The following is a 17,309-nucleotide window of genomic DNA, read 5'->3' on the forward strand; positions in this document are numbered from 1 at the left end:
AATAAATAAATTTCCTTCCTTCCACCAATAATACCTCCTTCTACCAATTTTGAATATTTTGTTCTGATTGTTCTCATCTCAACCTCACCAAACTTTTTATCACTTTATGTCTTGATGTAAAAGTTCATACAATAATTTGTTAAATTTTATTGTATTGTTGTCACCATAGTATTATTTGCTACGTTAATTGTTATATTATTTGCTACATACTTGTACATGCTATATTGAACTAATATTGTTTTCATTTTTTGCTTTGAAATAACTTCAAACTTACAGAAATGTTGCAAGAATAGCACAGAAAACTCCTAGATTCCAAGATTTACTGATTTTTAAATTTATAACACTTTACCACATTTTCTATATTACCTCTCTCTCTACCTCTCTGTTTCTGTCTCTGTCTGTCTCTCTCTAGTTTATATGTGTGTATGTAAGTGTGTAGTTTATTTTTCTAAACCATTTGAAAGTTGGTTGAGATATTAGGCCTTTTTCTCCTTAAAAATTTGAGTGAGATTTTTCAAACTACATAGGAGCAATATCTTAAGTAGGGTGAATGTCTATAAGATCCTGGAAGATATGTGTCCATAATTTAGGAGAATAAGACACTTTTAAAAGAGGAAATAAAACACTATAGCTTGAGGTTTAGAAGCTTCAGGAAGAAAGTCTGTAATTGCAGTGTGATTCCCTAATAATAGTATTTTAGAGGACAAGTTTACAGCTACCTTTAGACAGTGTGAAAGAAGCTCACAAGTAATCTTCTCCCAAGAGATGACATGGAATGGAGTGGGGCACCCAGAAAGATACTATAAGTCTAATTAAAGTATTATATCTATTTATATATAAGGTGTTCATCTTTTTAAAATAACATGATAAAAATATAACATAATAGGAAAATATGTCCTATTTTAGAAGTATGGCATAGCAAGCTGTCCAATGCAAACTTGTGAGTGAGATAATTTGAAGCAAAGAAAACATAAATACAGTATGAGCCCACATACCACGAAAAGTTAACAAACAGGGAAGGGAAGCAGCGGGGGAAACCCCAGAGCTTTTAATCTTATTTTATGGTGGCATTCATGTACTGAAGAGAGTGAAAGAACAGCCCCCACACTTCCAGAAATGAGTCAGTTTCATGTCTCAAGCTGATTATAAACCATTCAAGGGTGGCAGCCTCCCACAGCTGACTTTAACTGTGATTAGAATAGAGGACGGCCATGAGTTTGGGCTTACCATATGTACCCTGACGCCTCAAAACCTGATTATCAGGTAAACTTGGAATTTCTTTAAGAACAAAAAATTGGCTTACAAATAACATTTCATTTACGTATTCTGAAAAACCCAACTCATCAATAGGCCAGTCATAAATGCTTAAGCCCTGCTCCACATTATTCAGCATATATTCAGCATACTAGACTGATTTTACAAGTTTAGGAACCCCATCTTAGTTTTAAGCCCTTTCAATTCTCCGTTCCTATTCCCATCACAAAGGAAAGCAATCCATCTGATGAACGTAGGTCACACTATTCCCAGTCTCTTTGGAAAATCAAGCAGTGTGGATCCAGGACTATCGGTGGTCTACAAGGCAAAATACTTTCTAGTTCATGTTATGGTCTTAATGACAAAACACTGGGTAGAGGTGCTTTTAAAAACTTTTTTTTTGGTGTTGTTTTCTTTTTCAATCACATGGAGGATTTCATAGTTAGAGATTTCTTTCCTCTGAATAGAAGCTTAGTTAGAATACACATAAGAAGGGATAAAAAAAAATCTGCTTGGCAGAATGGAAATAATGTCTACATTTTCCTTCACTAAAAACAGAAGTCCTGAAACTTACTTAAGGTACTCACATTTCTGCTACACGTTTTCAAGTGTATGAAACCACCTTTGTTGTTGTTACATGATCAGCTTTGGCTAAATTAATAGTAATAGCATCAGAAGTATCATAAGTGTGTTTTCTATCATCTGGTAGATGGTGAAAACAGCATATATTGGATACTTCATACTTGTTATATTCCGGTATGTAGAACAGGTTAATAAATCACAGGGTAAATTTAAAACATCGTAGGCTGTAATTTAAGAAAAAAATGTTTCTTTCTTCTTCACAAAACTACCATTTCTTGAAAACAAAATGTGGAACTATTTCCCAGTATAACTTGTGGACACTTTACATCAAATATTAAATATTCTTATTTATTTGTGTGAAAATTCATTGAAAGCATGGTATGTTAAATTTAAGAGAAATACAAGTTAGCTTTTTAATTATCATCTTTTTCTCAAGCTCAATTTAACCAGTTAAATCTGGTTTTAAAATGATGAGTCTGAAACAGTTGTAGTGGAATATTTGGAACGAAAAATCCTTTTTCCCCCCACGCTACAGAAACGCAAGCCAAATTAAAAGAGCATACAACCCAAAGTTGCATAGTGATATTCAAAAGGAAATTTCACAATTTGAATATGTGTAACATAATATGGGTGTTATGTGTGCTGATTTTTCACAGTAGCTCCTTATTTCTCTTCTCAGATGAACATACCTAAAATGTACATTGAATTATTAAGGCTCCAGGAGTTTTAAAATCCCAACTATTCCACTCACACCAAACTAACTTGACAATGATGTGTATAACAGAGTCTACTCAAACACAAATACATATTTCATTTTCCCCAGGAGGAGGTTTAGAGCAAAATTAAATTTTAACTTACTTTCCACGTAAAGTAAAAAATAAGAATGGTTACTATACCACTTGATATTTCTCCCAAATAAAAATAAATAAAGCACATAATTAATCCAGGACAAGTAATCCAGGATTTACATAAGTGGCACTACACATTTCTGAAATGTCCTCCAAACTAAAGGTTTATAATGAGTGAGACAAGAAATTATAATTCACTCTATCAAAAATCTGAAGAGGGAGGGAATATTTTTGCTATGCACAAGCTGAATCAAGTTAATGAGGCATCTAACATTGCAAAAAGAACGTTGTCTATAAATAAATTCAGTCTGATTGGGATGTATTAGTTGTCTGATAATATTCTGTAGCCTACAGATGCTTGGGGTGGAATGTAGATTTCTTAAAAAAGAAAGGCCAATGGAATTACTTCTGTAAAGTTCCAGGTCATTTCTTTTGAGTGTCATTAAAAGAAAAATTCCCTTTAAAACATGGCTCGGCGTTCAGTATAATATTTCCAATGAAATAAATTTAGCATAAGACAAAATATGTTCTTCAGCTGAAATCAACCTGAACCTTGGAATTTGGGAAAAATATCTCCCCACTCACTTATATTTTTCTTTTCCATTGAAATATGCCTGTTAACAGGAGCTACTCACAGGCTACATACAGAAATTCTAGTGTCTAAGAAGATATAATTCGATTCTCAGCTCTTGCTTAGCCTCTACCTACAACTGGGTACATGGACTTAATGCTTACTATTGATGGGAAGGCTGGACTTTTATTAATGAGGGCATGTTATTTCTGATTAGCTTCCAGGTATTTCCACAGTGTGGTGTGAATCTAACGCTCCAATCAAATTGAAAGCTCAGGTTTTATGGAGCGGGTTCTTTTGTAGGATTGTAGGGTCTAGAAGTATAATACATCATATAATGGCTATCCCTTGCTTTGCTCTTAGAGAACTATTTTAAATTGTCATATACTCAGATTTATAACTGAAGATACATATCTCCTTTAAAGCATCTTCCACATATTCAGTACAAATTTACTTCCACCACTTTCATCCTTCGGAAATTGTTTCAAAAATGCCAAAAGGGCGCATCTTTACCTAAAATATTTCAAAGAGCAGGGAAAGGTACAGAGTGAAAAACAGAAGCCCTCACTCCCCCATCTTTCCACAAACCCAATCCTTACTCACCTTCTTAGTCTGCTTTCTTTTCTTTAAAAACATTGAGAAACATGATTATTTTATTTACTTGGTTTTCTTTATATCCTAATCTGAGAATATATCATTTGATTTGTTTGTTGGTTTATCATCCCCTTTAATAGAATGAGATGAGGGCAGAGGCTTTGTCTTGTCTAGTGTGTTATTTCCAGAACTGGAAAGAGTACCTGAGACATGATAATTGCTCCATAACATTGGTCCAATGAAAGACTGAATAAATTGATTGGAAAGAGAAGACAGTGGATAGGAGGAGGAGAGGCGATGTACCTGATATCAATTTATGCTTCTCAGCTCCAAATATTCACCCTTCAACATCTGCTCTACAACTGTATCCTCTCCAGTGAAGTCTGTGGAAAGGGCCTCCATTCCAAGTATTTTTTTCCTTTAGGTACTCTCACAGTCCTTGGGAGATTAACAGAAATTTCTTACATTTTATAGTTACTCTTTTATCATAGCTTAGTAATTATTTATATTAAACTACTCCTATTGAAATCTCTATATTGTTTCTAGATCCTGACTGGACCCAGAATGACTCAGACTTGGTACAAGAAGGGGGATGGACTTCAGGAGGTAGACTCTTAGAGATGGAATTCTGAGATCGTTTGGTCATGCCCTTGAGCTTCTGCAGTGTTGAGTTTCTTGTCTTTGGGAAGTAGATGCTAGTAACCCATGGCTTGTAGTGGCATCACAATTAATTAAGCTACCAACTGTGGTTAATTGTAATGAAGTGCCAACTAAAGCACATTTTTTGGGAAGTCAAGTGGTTGTTTCACTTAACCAGATGGAAGTAATGAATTCTATAATGACTGGAATGTGGGACGAAATATTTTTGCATACACCTGAGCATTTATAAAGAGAAAATTCTAATCTTAACTCCATTATTTCTAAACTTAACTTATAACTTTATAATCAGAGAGTTTCTATGATATTCCTCAAAATAAACTAATTCTTTGTTTTAAAAGCTAACATATATATATATACACACACACATATATAAATTCTTGTAGTCACAGGACTGACACTGCTGAAAGTCAAATGGAAAACGTACTTGTGTGAGTTGCTGAATTACAATGACAGGTAAATCCACAGTCTTCCTAAGTTTCTCATGTGAAAGTGGAAAAGAATGGAATTCTGAAACTTAAAATGGGGATATCTGGTTGGAGCTAAACAAAACTGGCAATCTTGAACCCGCATGCCATTCTAAGCCTCCCTCATCAGGGGAAGTAGCTTCCTCCTCAGTATTGTAAGAGGATAGACTTTCCTGCTTGAAAAACTGGTGATAACCACACTTGACAAGATGCTTTGGAAGAGGATGCTTATTGTCCTAAAGATATACCACAACCTCCCTGTTGCCAATAACTGCGGTTCCCCAAACCAGTGTCAAGTCTCAGCATTCTCCAGGGTGGATTTTCTCACTCCCAGCACTACTGACATTTTGAACTGGATAATTCTCTCCTGTGAGGGGCCATCCTGTGTACTGCAGGATGGTTAGCAGCACCCTGGTCTCTATACGCTCAATATTCTCCTTCAGTTATATAACCAAAAATGTCTCCAGCAGTTGCTGAATGTCTCTGAGGATGGAAATCCCCATCAGCTGAGAATCACTGCTCCAGGGCAAACAGTTACACACTACAGCTAGGATGAAATAGCTTACCAAAGGAATTGGAAGACTTTCTTAATATATATTAGCAAAAGCCTAGGGAACATGTATGAGGATGGATTCTAAGGTGTTAGACCAAAGAAGGCAGAATATAACACCAAATTTATTGATATTATTTTCAAGATATTCAAATTTTAATATGTTAGCTCATATAGCTGGAGCTAACAGCTTACCTGGGTTGATTGAAACTTGGTTTTAATAGTGGCCTATATTTAATAATATTGAGATTCCAGGGCCTCTCTGACATGTGTAGAAGGGAATCCAAAGGTTTACAGAGACAGGAAAGTTGGACTGAATTTATCGTGTGCAATGTATATACCCACCTACTAAAAGGTTCCATGAGAAATCCCAGAGAATACTTCCTTCACTATTAGTGAAAGGAATACCTGTATCCCTGAAAAACTCTATGCTTGGTCTCCTTTTAGGCCAGATATGACTGTAGACAATGCCAAATTTGAGATGGGCTCCTTAATTTCAATGGGGATAATGTGACCCCAAAATAGCAGAGGCTAAGGGCCACACTTAATTGTCAAAGACAAGGTGATCAAGCCAACTAGTGAAGGTCAGCAAATATCAGAAATAAGAACGCAGACATAGAAAACAAACTAGGAGGGGAAGAGGTGGGAAGGGATAAACTGGGAGTTCGAGGCATGCAGAAACTAACAAATAAATATAAAATAGATAAACAGTAAGCTCATAGTGTATAGCACAAGGAACTACATTCAATATCTTATAGTAACTTACAGTGAAAAAGAATATGAAAACGAATATACATGTGTTCATGTATGATTGAAGCATTATGTTGTACACCAGAAATTGACACAACATTGTAAACTCATTATACTTCAATAAAATAAATATATATACCAAAAAGCCAGAAATAAGAATGCATTTTCTCAGAAAGAGCTTTGTAGGTTGCTAATCGATCAGAGTCTCTAGGAATGAAGTAGATTATTGATCTTAAATAATGCAAATACTCTAAGTCTGGTACCCAAAAACCTAAATTGAGTCGTCAGTCTCTTACCTGGTTTGAAGTCAGTTCATAGACCCAAGACCCTTGATTGAAAGGGAAGCCAGATGCCCTTGAGGAAAGACTTTGCACTATTGCTGGATGCAAAAACTCTAATTCTTCCTGCAAGCCTTTTCCAACTAGACTAGCAGCATTCCTTTAGAAGACATTCTTTAGGAAAACTCATGAGCGTCCATGTTTGAAGAACTGGAGGACAGAGTTCAGGGCAACCACAGCCACTGGGAAATAAGGAGAATATCCTGGAAAGAAGACAACCAGAGAAAGGTTATCTCTAATATTTGTGTTTAAAATTTACCTAAATCTTTGGCTGATCCATGTACAGGGCAGACTCCAAGCAAAAGCTGACAGAATTAAAAAGAGAAAGAGACAATTCCATAATCATAGTTAGAGATACTAACAACCCTCTCTCAGCAATGGATGGAACAATTAGAAAAAAAAACCTGAACAATATTATCAACTGCCTTGACCTAGTTGATATTCAACAAGAGTACAATGCACATTCTTACCACTGCATAGAATATGTTCACCAAGACAGGGCAACTGCTGGGATATAAAAGAAGTTTCAGTAAACTGAAAAGGATCAAAATCTTACAGAGTATCAAAATAACTATGTCAGTAAGCATAGTACCTAGGGCATTTTGGTACTTAAAAATCTGTTAACTGAGTTAATTTATGCACGAATAGATCACGGATCTCGGTTAAGTTAATAACCACTTAACCACAAGACACAGTATGTTCATTGTGTTTCAACATAAACTGCAGGTGATTTGGTAGTTGTGAGCATGTAGTGGGTGCTGTGATGTGATGCCAAGATCCCTCTTGTGGAATGAAGGCCTTACTCCTGCTGCTATGAGTGCTGCTAGCATCAGGCTCTCAGCTGTCAGCTACCTAAATGGAGGCTTTATTTCATACGCAGTGAGTATTTTTGTTCAAGGTCAAAACCTGTACTAGGGCTGCCTCACCCAGTGACTATGTGAAGTACGGGTATAAAGACCAGAACCATTCATCCTGTCTTGGAATAATTCTGAAGGGCTATGCAACTTTGGAATCCCCTGCAGGCTTGCCTGAGGCCTTCGCTTAGACTGCATCCGAGCTCAGTTTCTTCCATGGCTCAATCCTTCCTTCTCTTCCTTCTGCAGTGTGGATACCAAGAGCTCTCTTAATAAATCTTCTGAAAACTCATCTCCATTTCTTTCCAGGGAAACAACTTGCAACAAGCCTCTAGACAGAAGAGTTAGCATATCTCCCTGTGAACTGTTTTCCATTTTCCTGGCTTTTGTATCCTCTTTTTTAGTTGTAAATTCTTTGTTGCTACTCTAAATTCTTGAAGTTTCCAAACAATTAGTTTTAGATTGCTGCCATAAACACCACATTACCATTAGTGTGTTAACAATGAGATACATTTATTATCTCACAGTTGTATAGGTCAGAAGTCTGTTCTCGCTCAACAATTTTCTTTGCTTTGGATCGCACAAGGTCAAAATCAAGGTTTTAGCATGTCTTGGGTTTTATCTGGTGGCTCTGGAGAATACTCCACTTCCAAGCTCATTTAGGTTGTTGACAGAATTCAGTTCTTTGTGGTTGTACGGTTGAGGTTTTGCTCCCCTGCTTGCTGTGAACTGGGAGCCTCTCCTTAACTCCACCTACATTTTTCATCACTTTGCATTCTCTATCCTCAAAGCAACAAGGACACAATCAGTCTTTATGGTTTGACTTCTGCCATATCTCCTCTGATGTCAGCCAGAGAAATTCACTACCTTTAAGGACTCATGTGATTAAATTGGGTCCATTTGAGTAATCTAGGATAATATCCTTATTTCGAGATCTGTAACCTTAATGACACCTAAAAAATCCTTTTGCATGTAATTTAACATATTCATAGATTGTAGAGATTAGGACATCGATATCTTTGGGGTGCCATTATTTGGCCTGTCACATGGGTTTAGTTGCTTACAAGTTTACCTCTAAGACAATGCTTATTTTGTAACTGTTTATTGGTTTTCAGAACTTCCATATTTTTCCTCTTTGCTAAGAATACGACAAAGAAGTAAAGCCAAACTACTAATGAAACGTCAAAATAAAGATATTTTCCAACAGGTGATGAACAAGAAAACTCAGTGCTATACAGGCTTTGGGTTGAGGGGATTTCTTGAGGATTTACTACAGAAAAACAAACAAAAAAGAATGCAAGAAAAAGAAAGATAAAAATGAAAGAAATAGTTGGCTTATCCAAGAAATGCAGTGAAAAAAAATAATAGTTTGACAACTATGCATTAAGCCTATAAAACAATGAGTCCAAAGTATGATGGAAGTCAGATTGATATATAAGGAATATCTTCAAAAAATGCACTATACCAAATAATATGACTACAAAGCTATGGATGATTTTAGTAATAAATGTAAAGACATATGTTTCTTTTGAAAATAAAAAATAAAGAAAATGAATTGGCACCTCCAGGAAATTCCAGGAAAGAAAAACATTCTGCAAGAAGTAATTTTCTAAATATGCAGCAAAATAAAATATATTATGATTTTGAGCAATGGATGGAAATGTAGGGAAAAATAACTGACCCTGATATTTGGAATATTCTACTTTAAGCAACAGAACTTTAGTAATCTAAATAAATTTCCATAGATATAATCACACTTCATGGTAGAGTGAATAATGTGTGTTATAATATCACAGCATATAATATACATAAAAAGTTTTGAATACTTAGATTCATATAAGACTGTATACATATATGTATGATTTCATTTTAAAACTTTAAAAAGTTCAATATATTACTGTTAAGTATATTTATTGGAAGATTGGGAGAATTTGAATAGGGTACTGAAATTAATAAACTTTAATAGAATTAATAAACTGGAAATTAATTATCTGGTATGTTTTTAGTGTCAGAGTCAGGAATGCAGAGGAAAAAACTTATAGCATAAATAAAATAATTATATTTGGTATTATAAATATTTATTATTTAATAATAATTCTGATAGGGGCTGTTGCTGTGAAAGCTTCAGATTTCTAGTTTGGAACTTGAATTAGGGGAATAAAAATTTTTTGGTTTAATATAGAAAGCATTGATAAAATTAATGTAATATTATTTTATGGGTCAAAAGTCTACAGCCTTATCAGTATTAGATTCAGGAACGAGTGGAAACTGTTATGTATGAATTTTCATTGGGTAATAATATATAGCACTCAGAATATGAGTGTATGGGATGAACAAAGTCAAGAAAAATACAATGTCATTCACTTCAGCAGAAGTTGAAATTTGAACACTGATCATGCTGGTGAATGAAATAAACAACAGTATATGGAAAAAGAAAAGGAAATTCAATTCACTGAGCATGTGTCCAGCTGATGAGTACTCAGAATTAAACTATTCACTTAATTATTTTGTAGGTATTCATCACATTAACCACTTTGCCTTCACAACTTCTTCAAAATGAGAAGGAATAACTCCATATCGTACCTTTTTGTTTGCGGTAAAAAAAAAACTGATGCTGCAGTCTGTTGGTACAATGGTATGTCACAAAAGTCAGGACAATGTTATCTTTTAACACAAAAAAAACCTTAATTGTAAATACCATGTGCAATTCTAAAATCTCAACACTACTCCTTCTCTTTTTTTTTTGTCTTTTTAAAGCGATAAACATTTTTACAACTTTTCCAAAGGGAGCTTGTATAAGTTTTTGACTAGCTGAAGTCAATTCAGAACAGTTGTTGCCTGTTTGGATCATCACCTTCTCAAGGCTGGCAATTGATGTCCTACTTCCCCAACTCAATTTTATTTAAAAATGCTCTAACCATCAGCTTTCCAAAATCTCTAAAAGAAGCACGAGAGCAAAGTGCTGAGCTGAACAAAAACAACTGAGGTAATTTTTCTTTTTCTTTCTCTCTTTCTCTCTTCTTTGGTGTGCTTTTATTTAGCGCTCTTGGAAAATATGGTCATATAGTTTTCTATTCCCTCTAATTTTTTTCCAAAGAAAGAAGTCATTTTAGTAGATATCGATAGTTGATATATAAAAATGTAATTAGGCAAAATCTATTCTAAGAATATCCCTTCTTTCCTTCCCTCTCACCTCATGAATTTTTTGTTTTCTTCTTCCAAAACTCTAGGGCAAGTAATATAAATTATTTTGTCCTTTTGGTTAACCAAGTTAGGTTGAAGCCATTTTTTGTGTTGCCATTTACATGATGAGGTACTGCTTTTCCTAGGCCATATGCAGGCAATGTTCGTATCTTGGACTTCTTGTCTCCTCTTCTGTCCATTCTTCTTTTACGTTTTCACTTTTCTTGTTCCTTGTTGTTGCTCTCCTCCTCCTCTTCCTGTTTGCTTTTTCTTCCTGCTTTTTCCCCTCCTCCTTCACTTTTTCCTCTTCCATCTTCTCTTCTGCCCACCTCCCATCCTGACCTTCTGCCAGCCCCATCATCCCCCTCCCCCAACTCCCTTCAGCCTAGTTCTCTGCAGAGAAGCAGACCAAACCTGTTTCTACATTTTACATTATGAGGATAATAGATGCTCAAATCTATTTGAAAAGGGGAAATTCTAAATACCATACTTCCCTGATGCAGGCACTGCTAACATCACTCTAAGCAAATAGAGTCATTCTCTATACACAGTTCTGCAATGAGCTTTACTTGCTTCACTTTATCTAGCACACTTTATTATCACTGTATATAGAGCTACCTCATTTTTAAATGGCTCATTTTTTTAAAAGCTGCATAGTGTTCCAGCAATATTCTATAAAATAATCTGTAGCATTAAACAGTGCTGCTACTAACATCTTAGACATGTGTCTTTGTATGCATGTTTCTACTATATCCAATAGAACCCACTGTTGCATTGAAGTATAAGTTTAAATTTTTTTGATAAATGAAGCAGAATTTGTCAAAAATGTTGCACAAATTTATACTCCAGCAACAGTGTTTGAGAAATATCTACAAAATTTTATCATTTCAAAAAATAAAAATATTGAACTACATGTGGGTACACCATAATAATTTTAGTTAATATAAAATATTTTGAGCACTAGAATATGTTTCAAAAATTTAAAAGCAAGCTAGCTAGCAATTTGGCTTTAATAAGGATTTCATTTTTGAAAAGGCGTAAGACCTGGGCAAATGTTTCTACTCTCAGACTTTGAAATGTACCTAATAGTGCTGGGATTTGTTGGAGTATTTTGATAAAACTTTTTTTGCTTTTGCTTTTGCTTTTATAGAAAAGAGACACTGTGGTGTAGGTGAGTTTTATTTAAAAAATTTAGCGGAAAGGGTTTGTGCTTTTAGAAAAGAGGTTTTATTTGGTAGCAATAAGTGAGTCAAAAAGTCAATCACGAGAGTGAGATGTCTGTGCCCTGGAAGTTAATTAGCAGTTATTTAATAGAATAGAAACTTTTATTGTGAATTATCAGGCAAAGAAAAAAACAGTCTTGGTGGGTTTGAATCTTCCCAAATCTTATAGCAGATATTTAGAAGTTCATATTGGAACAAAAAGAAGTTGAAAGTCACTGTAGCTTTCTAAGAGAGGGAATGATGTTATCCAAACAACATTTATGGAAGATTATTGCAGCAGCTGTGTTGGACTTCTTTAGTTGCCTTTCAGTTTATTGCCTGATTGCAAGTAGCATTTCAAAATATGGCAGAAGAAACATTTGAGAAGTTGATCTAAAATGTTTCATCTGTAAAAAACCATAACATTCTGGTAAACTATATTGTATACATTTTTTTTTTATTTTAAGACAAATCAATATTAAATATTCAGATAATGTGGGAATTTTGCATGTCCCTCAGAATGGAGAAGTAATCCTGGTGGTGTTTCTGCAAGAGCTCTTACTAAATTACAAGTATAATAAGTAAATTCTGTCCTCAAATATGCTCCAGACATTGAGAAGGTACCTAATATAGGCCTTCTCCATTTTCAAATGGGATTACTTTCCATGTATTCATTTAGAGGCCAGTGACTTTGCTTTATTTGACTCCTCCACACACTTTTGGAAATGACTGTCCTGAGTTTGGACAGAATGCACTTTATGGAGGCCTATTTGATTACCTGTATTCACACCTTTAAAAATGTTCAGAGGCGTGGAGTGAATTGTGTACTCTCAAAAATTCACAGGTTGGAGCCCTAACTCCTAGTACCTCAGAATGTGACTGCATTTGGAGATAGGATTTTTAAGAGGGTTTAAGTTACAATGAGGTCATTAAGGTGGGCCTTAACCAAATACAACTGATGTCCTTATAAGAAGAAATTTGGACATAGACATTTACAGAGGGAAGACAATGGAAGACACAGGGAGAAGATAGCCATCTATCTACAATACAAGGAGAGAGACCTAGAACACATCCTTGCCTTGTGGCCCTCAGAAGGATCAACTCTGTTGACACTTTGATCTCATACTTCTAGACTCTCAAACTATGAGACAATACATATCTGTTGTTTAAAACACCCAGTCTCTGTTATTTTGTTATAGTAGCTCTAGCAAACTACTAAAGTTATGCAACTAATCCCAATTCTCAGTTTTCTAAATAAATAGGAAGGAATTCAGACAGATTTATGTGCAACAAAATTTACTACAGTGGTATTTGGAATGCTGAAAAATGAAATTAATCCATTGTTCAACAATGAGGAATGGCTATGTAATTTCTTATATAGATATATAAAGCCATTAAAATTATATTTTAAAAGAATGCTTAATGACACAGGAAATGATCATAAAAATGTTACATGAAAAATTAGTTGATAACATTATTTACATAAAGATCCTACTCTAGTAAAAATAATTACATTTGTTTAGACAAAAGAGTAGAAATATATCTATCAAAATGTAACAAGCTAATTGACACTGTTTCAGTGGTAATATTTATTTTCTTCTCTTTATTTTTCTGCATTTTTTGTGTATCTACATTAAAATATTTTCGACATTTAAAATGTTCTTATTTATTGTAAACTGACTATAACTCAATAAAATAAAATTTTAAAAAATACCCAAAGAATGGCAAAAAAAAAATTGTTATTTGGGCAAAATAAACAGAAATGGAATAAAAGCAATAGATTCAAGTAAGTTTTAATTTTAATAATAATAACACATATCTTTACCCTTTGATTGTATGTTTATATAAGCATGTGTAAAAATAATAACTGCCTTTACTTGTATTTTCAATAGGTCATCTCTATTGGATTTAAAGTTTATATGATAGAGGAAAATATATTTTAGCACCATTTAATATTGAAGTAATTACTATTGCTCTGTCAAGTTTAGTGAAACTCTCTCTTGCCATCTACAATTTTCAACCCTATAAAGGGGATTTCCATTTTCAGATACTGTACTGTTCAGCTTTAGAATTTCCATTTCTTATAGTTTCTATCTTTTAGCTGAGATTCTCTATCTATTCACTCATTACCAAAATTTCTTTAAATTCTTGATTCTATGAATAATAGCTGTTTCAAAAATCACTGTTTACTAATTGCAGTGTTTGACTCACCTTGTAGTCTGTTTCTATGGACTGGTTTTATTTTTCTTCTATTGGACTAGTTTTGCCATTCATTTTTGGTTATTTAAAAAAAATCCACTTTTTAAAAAAATAACATGTTCCACACTGTGGATGATACATTGTAGAAAGTGGATTCTGTTGTCTTCCACGGAAGAGGGAACTTTAGCAATTTACATGAATGACTGTGCAGAGGAGAAAAGGGAGTATGTAGACCCTTTGTTCCTGATTTTAAGAAATGTTAGACCCAGGGTATGTGTTGACATAAATAAGTGGAAAATTTAAATTTCATCAAATTTCCCTTTAGCATGGAAACTTAAGGGCATAAGTAATAAATAGAATCCTGGCTTAGAGTCCAATTCATAGTGGTTGGATCCATCCAATACTCATTTTCTGAGTCTCTGAATGTATAATTTGAATTGATATACTTGGCAGTTGGAGTAATCACCACATTTGTTCTTTGGCCTGTAGCACAACTGCTGTAACAGTGGAAAAGGCCAAGTGAAAACCTCTGAAATATTCCATTCCTTCTACTCTCCCCAGCATGACAGTAAACTAAAAACAATATCATATTTTATAGGATATGATAGAGACTAACACAACGTTTAAAAACTTAAAGGATATAAGTATGGTTGTCCCTGTCAGTATCTATTTAACTAGTCAAATTGGCCCTTAAAAAACCAGATGGGTGCTGGAGAATGACTATAGATCTCAACTGCAGATACTTTGCTGGGGTTGGTTATCATTGTTAGAACAGGTGAATAATGTCTCAAGTATATAGTATGTGGTTAAAAATTTAGCAAATGCATCTTTTGCTATTCTAATTTGCAAAGACAATCATACATAATTTGCATTCACATGTGATGAGCAACAATATTGATTTACAGAGTCGCCTCAGTGCTATGTTAATTCTCCCACCCACTGGTATAATATAATCCAAAAATACCTAGACTGCAATGACATGTCACAGAACATCTTGCTGATAAGTTACATCAACGACATCATGCTGATTTGTATAGATAAACAAAAGATGGCTAATAACCAGAGACTTTGGTAAGACACTTATATTCCAGAGGGTAAGATATAAAACCCATGCACATTCAGCAACCATATCAGTGAAGATTTCAGGGGTACAATGGTCAGAGGCATGCCACAATTCCCCTCAAAGAAGAAAAACAAATTCCTTAATCTTGCACCTCACTACGGTAAAGCAGGTAGCACATCAACTAGCAGGGCTCTTTGGTTCTGTAGGCAAAAAGATTCCAAATCTAGGTATACTTATTTGGACCATATACTGGATGACAAAGAAGGTTACCAAATTTCAGTGGAGTCTGGAGCATTAAGGACCTAAATGTAAGACCTGAAACCATAAAACACCTATAAGAGAACATAGGCAGAACACTCCTTGATATAAATTACAGCAATTTTTTTTGGATCCATTTCCAAAATGAAGGGGAAAAAAAACAAAAATAAACAAATGGGACCTAAAAACTTAAAAGCTTTTGTACAGCAAAGGAAATCATCAACAAGATGAAAGGACGATCTACTGAACAGGGGAAAATATTTGCAAACAGTATGACCAATAAGGGGTTAATATCCAAAATATGTAAACAGCTCATACAACTCAACATCAGAAAGTACAAACAACTCAATTAAAAAACAGGCAGAAGAAATGTATAGGCATTTTTCCAAAAAAAGATATACAGATGGCCAACAGGCACAGGAAAAGATGCTCAACATCATTAATCATTAAAAAATGCAAATTAAAACTAAAATGACTTATCACCTGACACCTGCCATAAAGGCTATCATCAAAAAGACCACATATAACAAATGTTAGTGAGGAGGTGGAAAAACGGGAATCCTTGTACACTGTTAGTGGGAATGTAAATTGGTGTAGCCACTGTGGAAAATAGTATGGTGGTTCCTCAAAAGACTGAAAACAGAACTACCATATGATCCAGTAATTCCGCTCCTGGGTATATTTCCAGAAAAGATAAAAATTCTACTTTGAAAAGATACATACTCATCAATGTTCTTAGCAGCACTATTTATAATAGCCAAGATGTGGAAGAAACCTAAGTGCCCATCAACAGAAGATTGGATTAAGATGATGTGATATATAAATATATAAAATATATACATATACATATATATTATACATATGTATAATGAAATATAACTCAGCCATAAAAAAGAATAAAATATGCCCATTTGCCCCAGTATGGAGACAATATTATCCTTAGTAAAACAGAGAAAGACAAATATTGTATGGTATCACTTAGATTTGTAATTTAAAAAATAAAAGAAACTTGTAAACAAAAAAGAAACAGATTCACAGATATAGTGACTAAACTAGTCGTTACCAGTTGGGAGAGGGAAAAGAGGGGAACAAGCTAGTGGTAGGGAATTAAGAGGTACATACTACTATGTGTAAAATAAATACACTGTGAGGGTATATTGTACAACACAGGGAATATAGCCAATATTTTATAACTATAAATGTAATCTTTAAAAACTGTGAACTATTATGTTGTACACTTGCAATTTATATATATTGTACATCAACTGTACCTCAATGAAAAAATGAAATAATTATGTGCATCATCTTCTGCTCCTTTAAAAAAATTGACATTAAGTTACTCGGTCTTATTTATGGTGATTTGTGTAATTTTTCATTTGTTTTCACTGCTGTGCAATTTCTGTCATGTGAACTTAACACTATTTATCCATACTCCTGTGGGACATTGGTGGATTCACAACATTCATCAATTCTGGAAAAGTCTCAGATACTATCTCTGCAAAACTGTCCCGTTCTCTCTTTCTAGTATTTCAATGAAATACATGATGGAGTCTAATTCTATCTCTCTATTTGGAACCTCTAATTCGTATTTTTTATCTTGTTCTTCATACTGCATTCTGGATAATTTCTTAAAATCTGTCTTCCTACTCATTAATTTTCACTTCTTCTTAGTCTGATCTGCTATTAAACATGCCCCTTTGGTCCCTTTGGTTTTAAGCTTCAAAATTATCCTCTCAATTCCTAAAATTTCAATTTTGGCCCCCTTTCAAATCTCTTCCCATGTTTTTGTTACTCTTCTGTATTTTTGTGTTTGCATGTTCTATTTTATTAAACATTTCATTAGTAGAAATTTTATATTTTGATCCTCAGAATGTCAATATCTGAAATCCTTGGGAATAAATCTGTTTGATGTTTGTATTGATTCATCTATAACGGCTTG

General features: G+C 34.2%; 1 long non-coding RNA gene across 1 annotated transcript in view; it reads right to left on the bottom strand.

Annotated features, from left to right (window-relative positions):
* Positions 1-4,160: 4,160 nt before the first annotated feature.
* LOC140696875 (uncharacterized) overlaps positions 4,161-17,309 on the bottom strand; it is a 221,847-nt gene continuing 208,698 nt past the window's right edge. The window contains exons 5-6 of the long non-coding RNA XR_012073475.1: positions 6,570-6,814; positions 4,161-4,287 (exon numbers count right to left, since the gene is read on the bottom strand). This is a non-coding gene — a long non-coding RNA (uncharacterized lncRNA). The remainder of the gene's footprint in view (positions 4,288-6,569; positions 6,815-17,309) is intronic.

The sequence above is a fragment of the Vicugna pacos genome, chromosome 6 (assembly GCF_048564905.1).
Source record: "Vicugna pacos chromosome 6, VicPac4, whole genome shotgun sequence".
NCBI classification, from domain to species: domain Eukaryota; kingdom Metazoa; phylum Chordata; class Mammalia; order Artiodactyla; family Camelidae; genus Vicugna; species Vicugna pacos.